General features: G+C 48.3%; 1 protein-coding gene across 1 annotated transcript in view; it reads right to left on the bottom strand.

Moving 5' to 3' along the window:
• LOC311130287 (microtubule-associated serine/threonine-protein kinase 2-like) overlaps window positions 1-16,882 on the bottom strand; it is a 283,934-nt gene that overhangs the window by 78,132 nt on the left and 188,920 nt on the right. The gene's annotated exons all lie outside the window — the stretch shown is intronic.

Raw genomic sequence — 16,882 nt, forward strand, 5'->3', positions numbered from 1 at the left:
TCAGAGGTCAAATCAAGGTCATACTGTACAGTGCATTTGGAAAGTATTCAGACCGCTTCCCTTTTTCCACATTTTGTTACGTTACAGCCTTATTCTAAAATTGATTAAATTGTTTTTTCACCCTCATCAATCTACACACAATACCCCATAATGACAAAGCAAAAAAAGGTTTTTATAATGTTTGCTAATTTATTCTAAAAAATTTGAAATATCACATTTACATAAGTATTCAGCCCCTTTACTCAGTACTTTGTTGAAGCACCTTTGGCAGCGATTACAGCCTTGAGTCTTCTTGGGTATGATGCTACAAGCTTGGCACACCTGTATTTGGGCAGTTTCTCCCATTCTTCTTTTCAGATCCTCTCAAGCTCTGTCAGGTTGTATGGGGAGCGTCGCTGCACAGCTATTTTCAGGTCTCTCCAGAGATGTTAGATCGGGTTCAAGTCAGGGCTCTGGCTGGGCCACTCAAGGACATTCAGAGACTTGTCACGAAGCCACTCCTACGTTGTCTTGGCTGTGTGCTTAGGGTCGTTGTCCTGTTGGAAGGTGAACCTTCACCCCAGTCTGAGGTCCTGAGCGCTTAGAAGAAGGTTTTCATCATGGATCTCTGTACTTTGCTCCGTTCATCTTTCCCTCGGTCCTGACTAGTCTCCCAGTCCCTGCCACTGAAAAACATCCCCACAGCATGATGCTGCCCCCACCATGCTTCCCCGTAGGGATGGTGCCAGGTTTCCTCCAGACGTGACGCTTCGCATTCAGGTCAAAGAGTTCAATCTTGGTTTCATCAGACCAGAGAATCTTGTTTCTCATGGTCTGAGAGTCTTTAGGTGCCTTTTGGCAAACTCCAAGCGGGCTGTCATGTGCCTTTTACTGAGGAGTGGCTTCCGTCTGGCCACTCTTCCATAAAGGCCTGATTGATGGAGTGCTGCAGAGATGGTTGTCCTTCTGGAAGGTTCTCCCATCTCCACAGAGGAACTCTGGAGCTCTGTCAGAGTGACCATCGGGTTCTTGGTCACCTCCCTGACCAAGGCCCGATTGCTCAGTTTGGCCGGGCGGCCAGCTCTAGGAAGAGTCTTGGAGGTTCCAAACTGCTTCCATTTAAGAATGATGGAGGCCACTGTTCTTGGGGACCTTCAATGCTGCAGACATTTTTTGGTACCCTTTCCCATATCACTGCCTCAACACAATCCTGTCTCGGAGCTCTACAGACAATTCTTTCGACCTCATGGGTTGGTTTTTACTCTGACATGCACTGTCAACTGTGGGACCTTATATAGACAGGTTTGTGCATTTCCAAATCATGTCCAATCAATTGAATTTACCACAAGTGGATTCCAATCAAGTAGAAACATCGCAAGGATGATCAATGGAAACAGGATGCACCTGAGCTCAATTTCGAGTCTCATAGCAAAGGGTCTGAATACTTATGTAAATAAGGCATTTCTGTTTTTTATTTTTAATAAATTTGAAATAATTTCTAAAAACCTGTTTTCACTTTGTCATTATGGGGTATTGTGTGTAGAATGATGAGGGGGGGGGGGAATATATTTTAGAATAAGGCTGTAACCTAACAAAATGTGGAAAAAGTCAAGGGGTCTGAATAATTACCGAATGCATGTGCACTTTCCGAATGCCAAAAGCATGCGCTGTTTGCTTTAAGCTGTGCACCCGAGTGGCGCAGCGGTCTAAGGCACTGCATCTCAGTGCTTGAGGCGTCACTACAGACCCCCTGGTTCGATTCCAGGCTGTATCACAACCGGCCGTGATTGGGAGTCCCATAGAGCAGCGCACAATTGGCCCAGCGTCGTCCAGGTTTGGCCGGTGTAGGCCTTCATTGTAAATAAGAATTTGTTCTTAACTGACTTGCCTGGTTAAATAAAGGTTAAATAAAATAATAATAAATACAAACATAATATATCAGTCACAAAAGTGATAATATATCAGTCACAAAAGTGATACATTTTTTTTTTTTACATTTTAGTCATTTTAGCAGACGCTCTTATCCAGAGCGACTTACACTTAGTGAGTGCATACATTTTCATACTGCCCCCCCGTGGGAAACGAACCCACAACCCTGGCGTTGCAAACGCCATGCTCTACCAACTGGGCTACAGGGGACTGATAGGCTAACATTGTCACCCATCACACTATTCTTGATTTAATCTTGTCTTTACACATACTAAATAATATATGTGTGAAATTTGTTTTGATTTATAATGGACCATTATCATGCACCTGTCTGGAAACAGGGTCAGTGGAAAAAAATATGTCATCTATGCACTTAAATAGCAAATGGAGGACGCTTTTCTCGTGGTTCATTTTCATGCCAGCCAGGTAGCCTATACTCCTGTTTTAAAGATAAGCAATGTGCTTAATATTAGGAAAGATGAGAAATAAATATAGTAGGCCTAGCCTATAGAAAGCTGATGGGGTCTTACTCTTTTTAATAGATGCCATCACTCTGTTTTCTCACGCAATTGCATAGCCTATTGAAATGTTGCGCAACATGAGCTCATGGGCTCTCATGAAGTGTTTGATTAGATTTCCCATTACATATTGTGATGTCACGAGAGGCTGTGTCCTGGAGGGACGTTACATCCCCCTGAGGAGGCTGCAAACCCAGACAGCTATGGCTCCATCTGCTGGTATGGTCGGGAACTCCATCCCTCTATGGCCAATCTTCCCACGCAGCTGAAACAAATCAGGAGCTGATGAGCTGAAGGTTTTGGGAAGGGAAGAGACACTGAGGGAGTGTGTGGGGGGTGAAGAAACACAGTCTCCAACCTGGGCTCTCTGGAGGACAAGAGTGCTGCACGTCCACTTCCAGGAGGAATATAAGGATTTGGAGACACTTACCTTTGGGAAATACTCACCTGTGGATATATGCACCTGTGGAAATACGTGAGAGACATTTGGAAGGACTTTTTGCTGGGTTGGCCACTAGCTGCAACGTGGACTACAGTAAGGCTGGGGAAAAGTTATCTGAGCGAGTGAGAATTATGATTTTGGATGTGGAAGAGACATCCCTGAACTGTTAACCCTTAAAGAGCCACAAGAGAACAGACTTTTGTTATATTTTCGTTAATTTCCCAAGACCTATAATAAAATCCTTGGTTTGTTTGAACCTTGTCTCCTTGCACTACTTGAGCAACCCCGCTGAAAGCTGTGTAGCCTCTCGTGACGTCACAGATGGTGGAGAATACGGGCACTCAAGCGTTAATAGTGCATGTCAGAGGAGGATACCGAAGGTTTGATCACCCAGTTTTCCAAGTTGGCCGTAGGCTCCCCGCCGACTGAAATGGAGGACATATTGAAAGCCCTTGTTGCTGGCCAGCAAGCCCAGATGCAAGCAAACGTGGCTCTCTTGGAGGAGCAAAAGAAAGCCAACCTTCTGAAGGCAGAGGAAGTGCAGTTGCAGAGACAGAGGGTTGTCCAAAATACCCGCCCAATAAAGGCAAGTGACTTTATATCTAAGATGGGAGCTACCGATGACATTGAGGCATACCTGCATGCATTTGAGGCCACGGCCACTAGGGAAGCCTGGCCCAAGCAACAGTGGGTTGGTCTGTTAGCCCCCTTTCTAACCGGGGAATCGCTGAATGCTGTCCGGGACCTGGGCCCTGACCAGGTTACTGACTATGATGCCCTGAAGGCTGAGATCCTCAGCAGATATGGACTCACAAAGTTTGGTATGGCCCAGCGCTTTCACAGCTGGACCTTCCAACCAGACCAACCTCCTCGGGCGCAGATGCATGAACTTGTCCGAATCGCAAGGAAATGGCTGGATCCGCAGAGGAATACAGCAGCGGCGGTGGTGGAGGCCATTGTGGTGGATCGTTACCTACGCGCCCTGCCTTATGAGGCAAAACGGTTCATCAGTCAACAGGCCTTGACCACGGCTGATCTGACCGTGGAAGCTGTGGAAAAGTACCAGGCCACAGCGGAGATGCTGAATGCTTCCCGGAAAGACCCCAGGAGTGCGGCCCCACCACAAATGGGAAGAACCCGTCCAAAGGACCCCAAGGTCTCGAACCCAGCCACGTCAGGACTTATCCCGGCTCCAGGGGGAGCCAGAAACCAGGCGGGTCCAAGAAGAGTACACCAGGAGGGGGAAACTCGACAGTGTTACCGGTGTGGGGAGATGGGACATATCTCCTGGCAGTGTGGGAAACCCGCCGATGAACCTATGCCCACTGCGGAGTCCTCCAGCTCAGCACCCACACACCGTTTTGCCTCGCTCTTGGGAGTCGTAGATGGCGGCCCAGATCGACCCCCCACCTGCCCGGTAACTGTGAATCACCATGATGTGGAGGCCTTACTGGATTCTGGTAGCCGGGCCACCCTGGTGCGTAAGGATTTGGTGGGCCCAACGTGTCTGACCCCGGGGAAAGTCCTCCCAGTTTCCTGTGTCCATGGGGACACCAGAGAATACCCCATTACTGAACTTACAATGACCAGCACACGGGGAACCATACACACGACGGCGGGGGTGGTTGATTCCCTCCCCGTCCCGGTCCTAATTGGACGAGACTGCCCAGCCTTTTACCCACTCTGGAGAGAGTCTCAGGAGAGGATAACCCGAGTACCTCGGAAACGGAGAGGCAAGACTCATCCTGGGAAGGCTCCGGTGCAATCCTCCGAGTTACTCACTCCCGCCCGGGCTCTGATAGGGATGGCAGGTGCCCAGACCGACACCGAGACTGGTCCGGATACGGGAGAAGAGAACGCAGCCCAGGAAAGTGCTCCGTTCTCCAGTGAAGAAGACGTCCCAGGCACCCAAGAGCTTCCCCCTCTCACAGGCCAGTATGGTACGGCTCAATTACAAGATCCTACTCTTGCAAATGCCTTAAGAAATGTGCAGGTATTAGAAGGTGTAGTGTTAGGTGATAAGACAAACCCTACTTACCCCCATTTCGCAGTAAACCGGGGGTTAGTATATCAGATAGTCAAGAAAAATGATGAAGTGCATGAACAGCTCCTCGTGCCACAGCCCTATCGGGCCACAGTACTCAACCTAGCCCACACACACCCGCTAGGGGCCCACTTGGGGGTAGAGAAGACTAAGGAAAGAATCATGCAACGTTTCTTTTGGCCAGGAGTACACAAAGAGATAGAGAACTACTGCCGTAGTTGCCCTGAGTGTCAGCAGGTTGCGCCAAAGCCCACATATAGAAACCCGCTCATTCCCTTGCCCATTATCGAAACTCCTTTTGAGAGGATTGGATTAGACATAGTCGGGCCCTTACCGAAAAGTTCCAGGGGACATCAATACATTCTGGTCATTCTGGACTATGCATCCCGGTACCCGGAGGCCATTCCGCTGAGGAAGGCTACATCCAGACAAATCGCCAAGGAGCTGTTCCGTCTCTCAACTAGTCTGGGAATCCCAAAAGAGATATTGACGGACCAAGGGACTCCATTCATGTCCAGGGTGATGAAAGAACTCTGTGCTTTACTGAAAATCAAACAGCTGAGAACCTCGGCCTACCACCCCCAGACAGATGGCCTAGTCGAACGTTTTAACAAAACACTAAAATCCATGCTGCGGAAAGCGGTAGGGGAAGATGGGCGCAACTGGGATCAGCTGTTACCATACATATTATTTGCGGTGAGAGAGGTACCTCAGTCTTCTACTGGTTTTTCACCCTTTGAGCTCTTGCTTTCCTACAGACCCAGAGGACTGCTCGACATCGCCAAGGAGGCCTGGGAGGAGCAGCCATGCCAACAGCGGACACTGATCGACCATGTCGGGGCTATGAGGGAGAGAATGAAGGCCATCTATCCCATGATGCGGGAACACCTGGAGGCCAGTCAGCGGCAACAGCAAGCCTCCTACAACAGATCTGCTCAACCCAGGGAGTTTAAGCCGGGGGACAGAGTGTTGGTCCTGGTGCCAACCGTTGAGTGTAAATTCCTGGCAACCTGGCAAGGACCATATGAGGTCATTGAACGCATGGGAGAAGTAAACTACAAGGTGAGGCAACCAGATAAAAGAAAAACTGAGCAGATTTATCATGTTAACCTTTTAAAGAAGTGGCACGCCAGAGAGGCGATGTTCAGCTGTCTACCCCCCACAGAGACCAAGGAACCGGCGCGAGAAGAGGTTCAGCTGGGTCCAAATCTGTCCCCACATCAACGACAGATGGCCCTGGAACTCGTGGAGCAGAACCAGGATGTCTTCTCCTCCCTTCCCGGTCACACAGAGGTGGTCCAACATGAGATCCGCACCATGCCTGGCCGAACGGTAAACCAGCGCCCGTACCGCGTGCCAGAGGCTCGTAAAGTGGTTATACAGAAGGAGGTAAGGAAGATGCGGGAGTTGGGAGTAATCGAAGAGTCCCACAGTGCCTGGGCAAGTCCCATCGTACTAGTTCCCAAGCCAGACGGTTCAGTACGATTTTGTAATGACTATCGAAAGTTGAATGAAGTGTCTGAATTTGATGCATACCCAATGCCTCGTGTCGATGATTTAATAGACTCCTTGGGGCATGCTCGTTTCCTAACCACTCTTGATCTCACAAAAGGCTACTGGCAGGTGCCCCTGACCCCGGCGTCCAAAGAGAAGACAGCCTTTGCCACCCCGGAGGGGCTCTACCAGTATACCCGACTTCCGTTTGGTCTCCACGGGGCACCTGCCACGTTCCAACGCCTGATGGATCGAGTCCTTGCGCCCCACAAGAGGTACGCAGCGGCGTATTTGGATGATGTTGTTATACAAAGTCCGGATTGGGCCAGCCACATACCCCGGGTACAAGCGGTGCTGGATTCGCTCAGGGAAGCAGGGCTCACGGCAAACCCGAAGAAGTGCAAGCTGGCCTTCAGTGAGACAAACTACCTGGGGTACACCATTGGGCGGGGGTTGGTCAAACCACAGGAAGCCAAACTGCGGGCCATACAGGACTGGCCGCAGCCCGGCCGCAGCCCATCACCAAGAAGCAAGTAAGGTCATTTTTGGGCCTCGCTGGCTACTATAGACGCTTTATTGCAGATTTTGCTACCATAGCTGCACCGTTGACGGAGCTGACGACCAAACGCCACTCACGAATGGTGAAGTGGAACCCTGCGGCGGAGGCGGCTTTCCTCAACCTGAAGAGAGCACTCTGCTCCAGTCCGATCCTGGTGGCACCAGACTTCAAGAAGGAATTCATTGTCCAAGCGGATGCTTCGGAGGTGGGTCTGGGTGCTGTCCTCACCCAGGCACATGACGGTGAAGAACATCCCATTCTCTACCTAAGCAGAAAGTTACTTCCAAGAGAGAAGAACTATTCAACGGTGGAGAAAGAATGTCTGGCTGTAGTCTGGGCCCTGGAGTCCCTTCGGTTCTATCTCCTGGGCCGACGTTTCATGGTGGTATCTGATCACGCCCCTCTGCAGTGGATGGCCAAGAACAAGGAATCAAACAGTAGAGTAACCAGATGGTTTTTGAGCTTGCAACCGTTTAACTTTTCTGTTGTCCACAGGGCTGGCAAGCACCACGGCAATGCGGACGCCCTCTCCCGGCGTGATGCCTTCTTCGCTGCCTTTACCCCGACGAGGACGTCGGTCCCGAGGAGGGGGATGTGTGATGTCACGAGAGGCTGTGTCCTGGAGGGACGTTACATCCCCCTGAGGTGGCTGCAAACCCAGACAGCTATGGCTCCATCTGCTGGTATGGTCGGGAACTCCACCCCTCTATGGCCAATCTTCCCACGCAGCTGAAACAAATCAGGAGCTGATGAGCTGAAGGTTTTGGGAAGGGAAGAGACACTGAGGGAGTGTGTGGGGGGTGAAGAAACACAGTCTCCAACCTGGGCTCTCTGGAGGACAAGAGTGCTGCACGTCCACTTCCAGGAGGAATATAAGGATTTGGAGACACTTACCTTTGGGAAATACTCACCTGTGGATATATGCACCTGTGGAAATACGTGAGAGACATTTGGAAGGACTTTTTGCTGGGTTGGCCACTAGCTGCAACGTGGACTACAGTAAGGCTGGGGAAAAGTTATCTGAGCGAGTGAGAATTATGATTTTGGATGTGGAAGAGACATCCCTGAACTGTTAACCCTTAAAGAGCCACAAGAGAACAGACTTTTGTTATATTTTCATTAATTTCCCAAGACCAATAATAAAATCCTTGGTTTGTTTGAACCTTGTCTCCTTGCACTACTTGAGCAACCCCGCTGAAAGCTGTGTAGCCTCTCGTGACGTCACAATATGCATTGATGTCAGAGTGATTAGAGGGACAATAGAGTGCTGAGTACCAGGCAGTTAGCAAGTTTGGTAGGCTACTAATGACCATCAGCAGCATCAGAGCTTGGAGAAGCCTAATTACTGTGAATAAACAGTCACGTGGAATTTGACTGCCGTCATGACTCACAACCGCCGGTGTGGCAGTAATACGGTCACCGTAACAGCCCTTAGCCCAACAAACCAGCAAACCTGGTTTAAAAAAAACAGATAAAGCAACACCTCACGGCACAACGCCTCTCCCCTATTTGACCTAGATAGTTTGTGTGTATGTATTGCTATGTAGGCTACGTGTGCCTTTTAAAAAATGTATGTAGTTCTGTCCTTGAGCTGTTCTTGTCTATTAATGTTTTTTATTATGTAATGTTTCATGTTTTGTGTGGACCCTAGGAAGAGTTACTGCTGCTTTTGCCTAATAAAATACACAAAAAAACACAGTTTAACCACAGCACCCACAGTTCAGCTTTACTCAACTACTGTATAGCTACATTACAACTAACCTGACTGATGCTTCACAAAACCACATACTTACTGTTCTGTACCTAGTATAAACACAAATACTTACTGTTCTGTACCTAGTCTAAATACACATACTTAGTGTTCTGTACCTAGTCTAAACACACATACTTACTGTTCTGTACCTAGTCTAAACACACATACTTAGTGTTCTGTACCTAGTCTAAACACACATACTTACTGTTCTGTACCTAGTCTAAACACACATACTTAGTGTTCTGTACCTAGTCTAAACACACATACTTACTGTTCTGTACCTAGTCTAAACACACATACTTACTGTTCTGTACCTAGTCTAAACACACATACTTAGTGTTCTGTACCTAGTCTAAACACACATACTTACTGTTCTGTACCTAGTCTAAACACACATACTTACTGTTCTGTACCTAGCCTAAACACACATACTTAGTGTTCTGTACCTAGTCTAAACACACATACTTAGTGTTCTGTACCTAGTCTAAACACACATACTTAGTGTTCTATACCTAGTCTAAACACACATACTAAGTGTTCTGTACCTAGTCTAAACACACATACTTACTGTTAGGGATGTGCCTCAGGAAAACTCACCACCGGCCCAGGTGACAGGCCCAGGCCGGTAGTGGTCAAGTTTCTGAGGTTCAAGGACAAGGTAGCTGTTCTGGAAAGTGCCAAGAACTTTAGAGGAACGTACATCTTCCTCAACGAGGACTATCCTGAAGCTGTGCACCAGAAGAGAAAATAATTTCTTGTATCTAACCCTAACCCTAAGCCTGGAAGGGATGAGCGAGCCAAGCCTATGGGTTCGTAGCTTCAACCCAGGTATTAGAAGGTGTAGTGTTAGGTGATAAGACAAACCCTACTTACCCCCATTTCGCAGTAAACCGGGGGTTAGTATATCAGATAGTCAAGAAAAATGATGAAGTGCATGAACAGCTCCTCGTGCCACAGCCCTATCGGGCCACAGTACTCAACCTAGCCCACACACACCCGCTAGGGGCCCACTTGGGGGTAGAGAAGACTAAGGAAAGAATCATGCAACGTTTCTTTTGGCCAGGAGTACACAAAGAGATAGAGAACTACTGCCGTAGTTGCCCTGAGTGTCAGCAGGTTGCGCCAAAGCCCACATATAGAAACCCGCTCATTCCCTTGCCCATTATCGAAACTCCTTTTGAGAGGATTGGATTAGACATAGTCGGGCCCTTACCGAAAAGTTCCAGGGGACATCAATACATTCTGGTCATTCTGGACTATGCATCCCGGTACCCGGAGGCCATTCCGCTGAGGAAGGCTACATCCAGACAAATCGCCAAGGAGCTGTTCCGTCTCTCAACTAGTCTGGGAATCCCAAAAGAGATATTGACGGACCAAGGGACTCCATTCATGTCCAGGGTGATGAAAGAACTCTGTGCTTTACTGAAAATCAAACAGCTGAGAACCTCGGCCTACCACCCCCAGACAGATGGCCTAGTCGAACGTTTTAACAAAACACTAAAATCCATGCTGCGGAAAGCGGTAGGGGAAGATGGGCGCAACTGGGATCAGCTGTTACCATACATATTATTTGCGGTGAGAGAGGTACCTCAGTCTTCTACTGGTTTTTCACCCTTTGAGCTCTTGCTTTCCTACAGACCCAGAGGACTGCTCGACATCGCCAAGGAGGCCTGGGAGGAGCAGCCATGCCAACAGCGGACACTGATCGACCATGTCGGGGCTATGAGGGAGAGAATGAAGGCCATCTATCCCATGATGCGGGAACACCTGGAGGCCAGTCAGCGGCAACAGCAAGCCTCCTACAACAGATCTGCTCAACCCAGGGAGTTTAAGCCGGGGGACAGAGTGTTGGTCCTGGTGCCAACCGTTGAGTGTAAATTCCTGGCAACCTGGCAAGGACCATATGAGGTCATTGAACGCATGGGAGAAGTAAACTACAAGGTGAGGCAACCAGATAAAAGAAAAACTGAGCAGATTTATCATGTTAACCTTTTAAAGAAGTGGCACGCCAGAGAGGCGATGTTCAGCTGTCTACCCCCCACAGAGACCAAGGAACCGGCGCGAGAAGAGGTTCAGCTGGGTCCAAATCTGTCCCCACATCAACGACAGATGGCCCTGGAACTCGTGGAGCAGAACCAGGATGTCTTCTCCTCCCTTCCCGGTCACACAGAGGTGGTCCAACATGAGATCCGCACCATGCCTGGCCGAACGGTAAACCAGCGCCCGTACCGCGTGCCAGAGGCTCGTAAAGTGGTTATACAGAAGGAGGTAAGGAAGATGCGGGAGTTGGGAGTAATCGAAGAGTCCCACAGTGCCTGGGCAAGTCCCATCGTACTAGTTCCCAAGCCAGACGGTTCAGTACGATTTTGTAATGACTATCGAAAGTTGAATGAAGTGTCTGAATTTGATGCATACCCAATGCCTCGTGTCGATGATTTAATAGACTCCTTGGGGCATGCTCGTTTCCTAACCACTCTTGATCTCACAAAAGGCTACTGGCAGGTGCCCCTGACCCCGGCGTCCAAAGAGAAGACAGCCTTTGCCACCCCGGAGGGGCTCTACCAGTATACCCGACTTCCGTTTGGTCTCCACGGGGCACCTGCCACGTTCCAACGCCTGATGGATCGAGTCCTTGCGCCCCACAAGAGGTACGCAGCGGCGTATTTGGATGATGTTGTTATACAAAGTCCGGATTGGGCCAGCCACATACCCCGGGTACAAGCGGTGCTGGATTCGCTCAGGGAAGCAGGGCTCACGGCAAACCCGAAGAAGTGCAAGCTGGCCTTCAGTGAGACAAACTACCTGGGGTACACCATTGGGCGGGGGTTGGTCAAACCACAGGAAGCCAAACTGCGGGCCATACAGGACTGGCCGCAGCCCGGCCGCAGCCCATCACCAAGAAGCAAGTAAGGTCATTTTTGGGCCTCGCTGGCTACTATAGACGCTTTATTGCAGATTTTGCTACCATAGCTGCACCGTTGACGGAGCTGACGACCAAACGCCACTCACGAATGGTGAAGTGGAACCCTGCGGCGGAGGCGGCTTTCCTCAACCTGAAGAGAGCACTCTGCTCCAGTCCGATCCTGGTGGCACCAGACTTCAAGAAGGAATTCATTGTCCAAGCGGATGCTTCGGAGGTGGGTCTGGGTGCTGTCCTCACCCAGGCACATGACGGTGAAGAACATCCCATTCTCTACCTAAGCAGAAAGTTACTTCCAAGAGAGAAGAACTATTCAACGGTGGAGAAAGAATGTCTGGCTGTAGTCTGGGCCCTGGAGTCCCTTCGGTTCTATCTCCTGGGCCGACGTTTCATGGTGGTATCTGATCACGCCCCTCTGCAGTGGATGGCCAAGAACAAGGAATCAAACAGTAGAGTAACCAGATGGTTTTTGAGCTTGCAACCGTTTAACTTTTCTGTTGTCCACAGGGCTGGCAAGCACCACGGCAATGCGGACGCCCTCTCCCGGCGTGATGCCTTCTTCGCTGCCTTTACCCCGACGAGGACGTCGGTCCCGAGGAGGGGGATGTGTGATGTCACGAGAGGCTGTGTCCTGGAGGGACGTTACATCCCCCTGAGGTGGCTGCAAACCCAGACAGCTATGGCTCCATCTGCTGGTATGGTCGGGAACTCCACCCCTCTATGGCCAATCTTCCCACGCAGCTGAAACAAATCAGGAGCTGATGAGCTGAAGGTTTTGGGAAGGGAAGAGACACTGAGGGAGTGTGTGGGGGGTGAAGAAACACAGTCTCCAACCTGGGCTCTCTGGAGGACAAGAGTGCTGCACGTCCACTTCCAGGAGGAATATAAGGATTTGGAGACACTTGTTAGTAAGCATTTCACTGTAATGTCTGCACCTGTTGTATTCGGCGCATGTGACCAATAAAATTTGATTTGATTTGATTTGATTTACCTTTGGGAAATACTCACCTGTGGATATATGCACCTGTGGAAATACGTGAGAGACATTTGGAAGGACTTTTTGCTGGGTTGGCCACTAGCTGCAACGTGGACTACAGTAAGGCTGGGGAAAAGTTATCTGAGCGAGTGAGAATTATGATTTTGGATGTGGAAGAGACATCCCTGAACTGTTAACCCTTAAAGAGCCACAAGAGAACAGACTTTTGTTATATTTTCATTAATTTCCCAAGACCAATAATAAAATCCTTGGTTTGTTTGAACCTTGTCTCCTTGCACTACTTGAGCAACCCCGCTGAAAGCTGTGTAGCCTCTCGTGACGTCACAATATGCATTGATGTCAGAGTGATTAGAGGGACAATAGAGTGCTGAGTACCAGGCAGTTAGCAAGTTTGGTAGGCTACTAATGACCATCAGCAGCATCAGAGCTTGGAGAAGCCTAATTACTGTGAATAAACAGTCACGTGGAATTTGACTGCCGTCATGACTCACAACCGCCGGTGTGGCAGTAATACGGTCACCGTAACAGCCCTTAGCCCAACAAACCAGCAAACCTGGTTTAAAAAAAACAGATAAAGCAACACCTCACGGCACAACGCCTCTCCCCTATTTGACCTAGATAGTTTGTGTGTATGTATTGCTATGTAGGCTACGTGTGCCTTTTAAAAAATGTATGTAGTTCTGTCCTTGAGCTGTTCTTGTCTATTAATGTTTTTTATTATGTAATGTTTCATGTTTTGTGTGGACCCTAGGAAGAGTTACTGCTGCTTTTGCCTAATAAAATACACAAAAAAACACAGTTTAACCACAGCACCCACAGTTCAGCTTTACTCAACTACTGTATAGCTACATTACAACTAACCTGACTGATGCTTCACAAAACCACATACTTACTGTTCTGTACCTAGTATAAACACAAATACTTACTGTTCTGTACCTAGTCTAAATACACATACTTAGTGTTCTGTACCTAGTCTAAACACACATACTTACTGTTCTGTACCTAGTCTAAACACACATACTTAGTGTTCTGTACCTAGTCTAAACACACATACTTACTGTTCTGTACCTAGTCTAAACACACATACTTAGTGTTCTGTACCTAGTCTAAACACACATACTTACTGTTCTGTACCTAGTCTAAACACACATACTTACTGTTCTGTACCTAGTCTAAACACACATACTTAGTGTTCTGTACCTAGTCTAAACACACATACTTACTGTTCTGTACCTAGTCTAAACACACATACTTACTGTTCTGTACCTAGCCTAAACACACATACTTAGTGTTCTGTACCTAGTCTAAACACACATACTTAGTGTTCTGTACCTAGTCTAAACACACATACTTAGTGTTCTATACCTAGTCTAAACACACATACTAAGTGTTCTGTACCTAGTCTAAACACACATACTTACTGTTAGGGATGTGCCTCAGGAAAACTCACCACCGGCCCAGGTGACAGGCCCAGGCCGGTAGTGGTCAAGTTTCTGAGGTTCAAGGACAAGGTAGCTGTTCTGGAAAGTGCCAAGAACTTTAGAGGAACGTACATCTTCCTCAACGAGGACTATCCTGAAGCTGTGCACCAGAAGAGAAAATAATTTCTTGTATCTAACCCTAACCCTAAGCCTGGAAGGGATGAGCGAGCCAAGCCTATGGGTTCGTAGCTTCAACCCCGCAGGGGTTAACAATTATATATTAACCCTTTCTGAGACTCACTTAGACTTACTTTGATGATACAGCAGCAGCAATACAAGTATATAACATCTATAGAAGAGACAGGAATGCTTATGGGGTGAAATTATTGTAATCGATCAATAATGACAAACATCCTGGCATTGACAACTTAGATGGAAAGCTACTGAGGATGGTAGCTGACTATGGCCACTCCTATCTGTCATATCTTTACTCTGAGTCTAGAGGAAGATGTTTGTCCTCAGGCCTCGAAGGAAGCCAAAGTCATTCCACTACCCAAGAGTGGTAAAATGTATTTTTCTAGTTCTAACAGCAGACCTATCAGCTTGCTGCCAGCTCTTAGCAAACTGTTGGAAAAAATTGTGTTTGACCAAATACAATGCTATTTCTCTGTAAACAAATTGACAACAGTCTTTCAGCATGCTTATAAAGAAGGGCACTCAACATGTACTGCACTGACACAAACGACTGATGATTGGTAGAAAGAAATTGATAATAAGAAGATTGTGGGAGCTGTACTGTTAGATTTCAGTGCAGCCTTCGATATTATTGACCATAACCTGTTGTTGAGAAAACATATGGTTTATGGCTTTTCAACCTCTGCCATATCGTGGATTCAGAGCTACAGTATCTATCTAATAGAACAGAGGGTTTTCTTTAATGGAAGCTCCTCTAATGTCAAAAATGTAGGGTGTGGTGTACCGCAGGGCAGCTCACTAGACCCTCCACTCTTTTCTATTTTTACCAATGACCTGCCACTGGAATTAAACAAAGCCTGAGTGTCCATGTATGGTGATGATTCAACCATATACTGTACGTGTCAGCAATTACAGCTAATGAAGTCACTGAAACCCTTAACAAGGGGTTGCAGACCGGTTTGGAATGGGTGGCCAGTAATAAACTGGTCCTGAACATCTCTAAAACTAAGAGCATTGTATTTGGTACAAATCATTCCCGAAGCTCTAGACCTCCGTTGAATCTGGTAATGAATGGTGTGGCTGTTGAACAAGTTGAAGAGACTAAATTCCTTGGTGTTACCTTAGATTGTAAACTGTCATGGCCAAAACATATAGATTCAATGGTTGTAAAGACGGGAAGAGGTCTGTCCGTAATAAAGAGATGCCCTGCTTTTATGACACCACACTCCAAAAAGCAAGTCCTGCATACTTTTGTCTTATCTTGATTATTGTCCAGTCATGAGGTCAAGTGCTGCAAAGAAAGACCTAGTTATGCTGCAGCTGGCCCAGAACAGAGCGGCACGTCTTGCTCTTCATTGTAATCAGAGGGCTAATACACTGCTCAAAAAAATTAAGGGAACACTTAAACAACACAATGTAACTCCAAGTCAATCACACTTCTGTGAAATCAAACTGTCCACTTAGGAAGCAACACTGATTGGCAATAAATGTCACATGCTGTTGTGCAAATGGAATAGACAACAGGTGGAAATTATAGGCAATTAGCAAGACACCCCCAATAAAGGACTGGTTTTGCAGGTGGTGACCACAGACCACTTCTCAGTTCCTATGCTTCCTGGCTGATGTTTTGGTCACTTTTGAATGCTGGCGGTGCTTTCACTCTAGTGGTAGCATGAGACGGAGTCTACAACCCACACAAGTGGCTCAGGTAGTGCAGCTCATCCAGGATGGCACATCAATGCGAGCTGTGGCAAGAAGGTTTGCTGTGTCTGTCAGCGTAGTGTCCAGAGCATGGAGGCGCTACCAGGAGACAGGCCAGTACATCAGGAGACGTGGAGGAGGCCGTAGGAGGGCAACAACCCAGCAGCAAGACTGCTACCTCCGCCTTTGTGCAAGGAGGAGCAGGAGGAGCACTGTCAGAGCCCTGCAAAATGACCTCCAGCAGGCCACAAATGTGCATGTGTCTGCTCAAACGGTCAGAAACAGACTCCATGAGGGTGGTATGAGGGCCCGACGTCCACAGGTGGGGGTTGTGCTTACAGCAGGACGTATGGCATTTGCCAGAGAACACCAAGATTGGCAAATTCGCCACTGGCGCCCTGTGCTCTTCACAAATGAAAGCAGGTTCACACTGAGCACATGTGACAGACGTGACAGAGTCTGGAGACGCCGTGGAGAACGTTCTGCTGCCTGCAACATCCTCCAGCATGACCGGTTTGGCGGTGGGTCAGTCATGGTGTGGGGTGGCATTTCTTTGGGGGGCCGCACAGCCCTCCATGTGCTCGCCAGAGGTAGCCTGACTGCCATTAGGTACCGAGATGAGATCCTCAGACCCCTTGTGAGACCATATGCTGGTGCGGTTGGCCCTGGGTTCCTCCTAATGCAAGACAATACTAGACCTCATGTGGCTGGAGTGTGTCAGCAGTTCCTGCAAGAGGAAGGCATTGATGCTATGGACCGCCCGTTCCCCAGACCTGAATCCAATTGAGCACATCTGGGACATCATGTCTCGCTCCATCCACCAACGCCACGTTGCACCACAGACTGTCCAGGAGTTGGTGGATGCTTTAGTCCAGGTCTGGGAGGAGATCCCTCAGGAGACCAACCGCAACCTCATCAGGAGCATGCCCA

This window comes from Coregonus lavaretus (assembly GCF_964263955.1).
Source record: "Coregonus lavaretus genome assembly, chromosome: 6".
NCBI lineage: Eukaryota > Metazoa > Chordata > Actinopteri > Salmoniformes > Salmonidae > Coregonus > Coregonus lavaretus.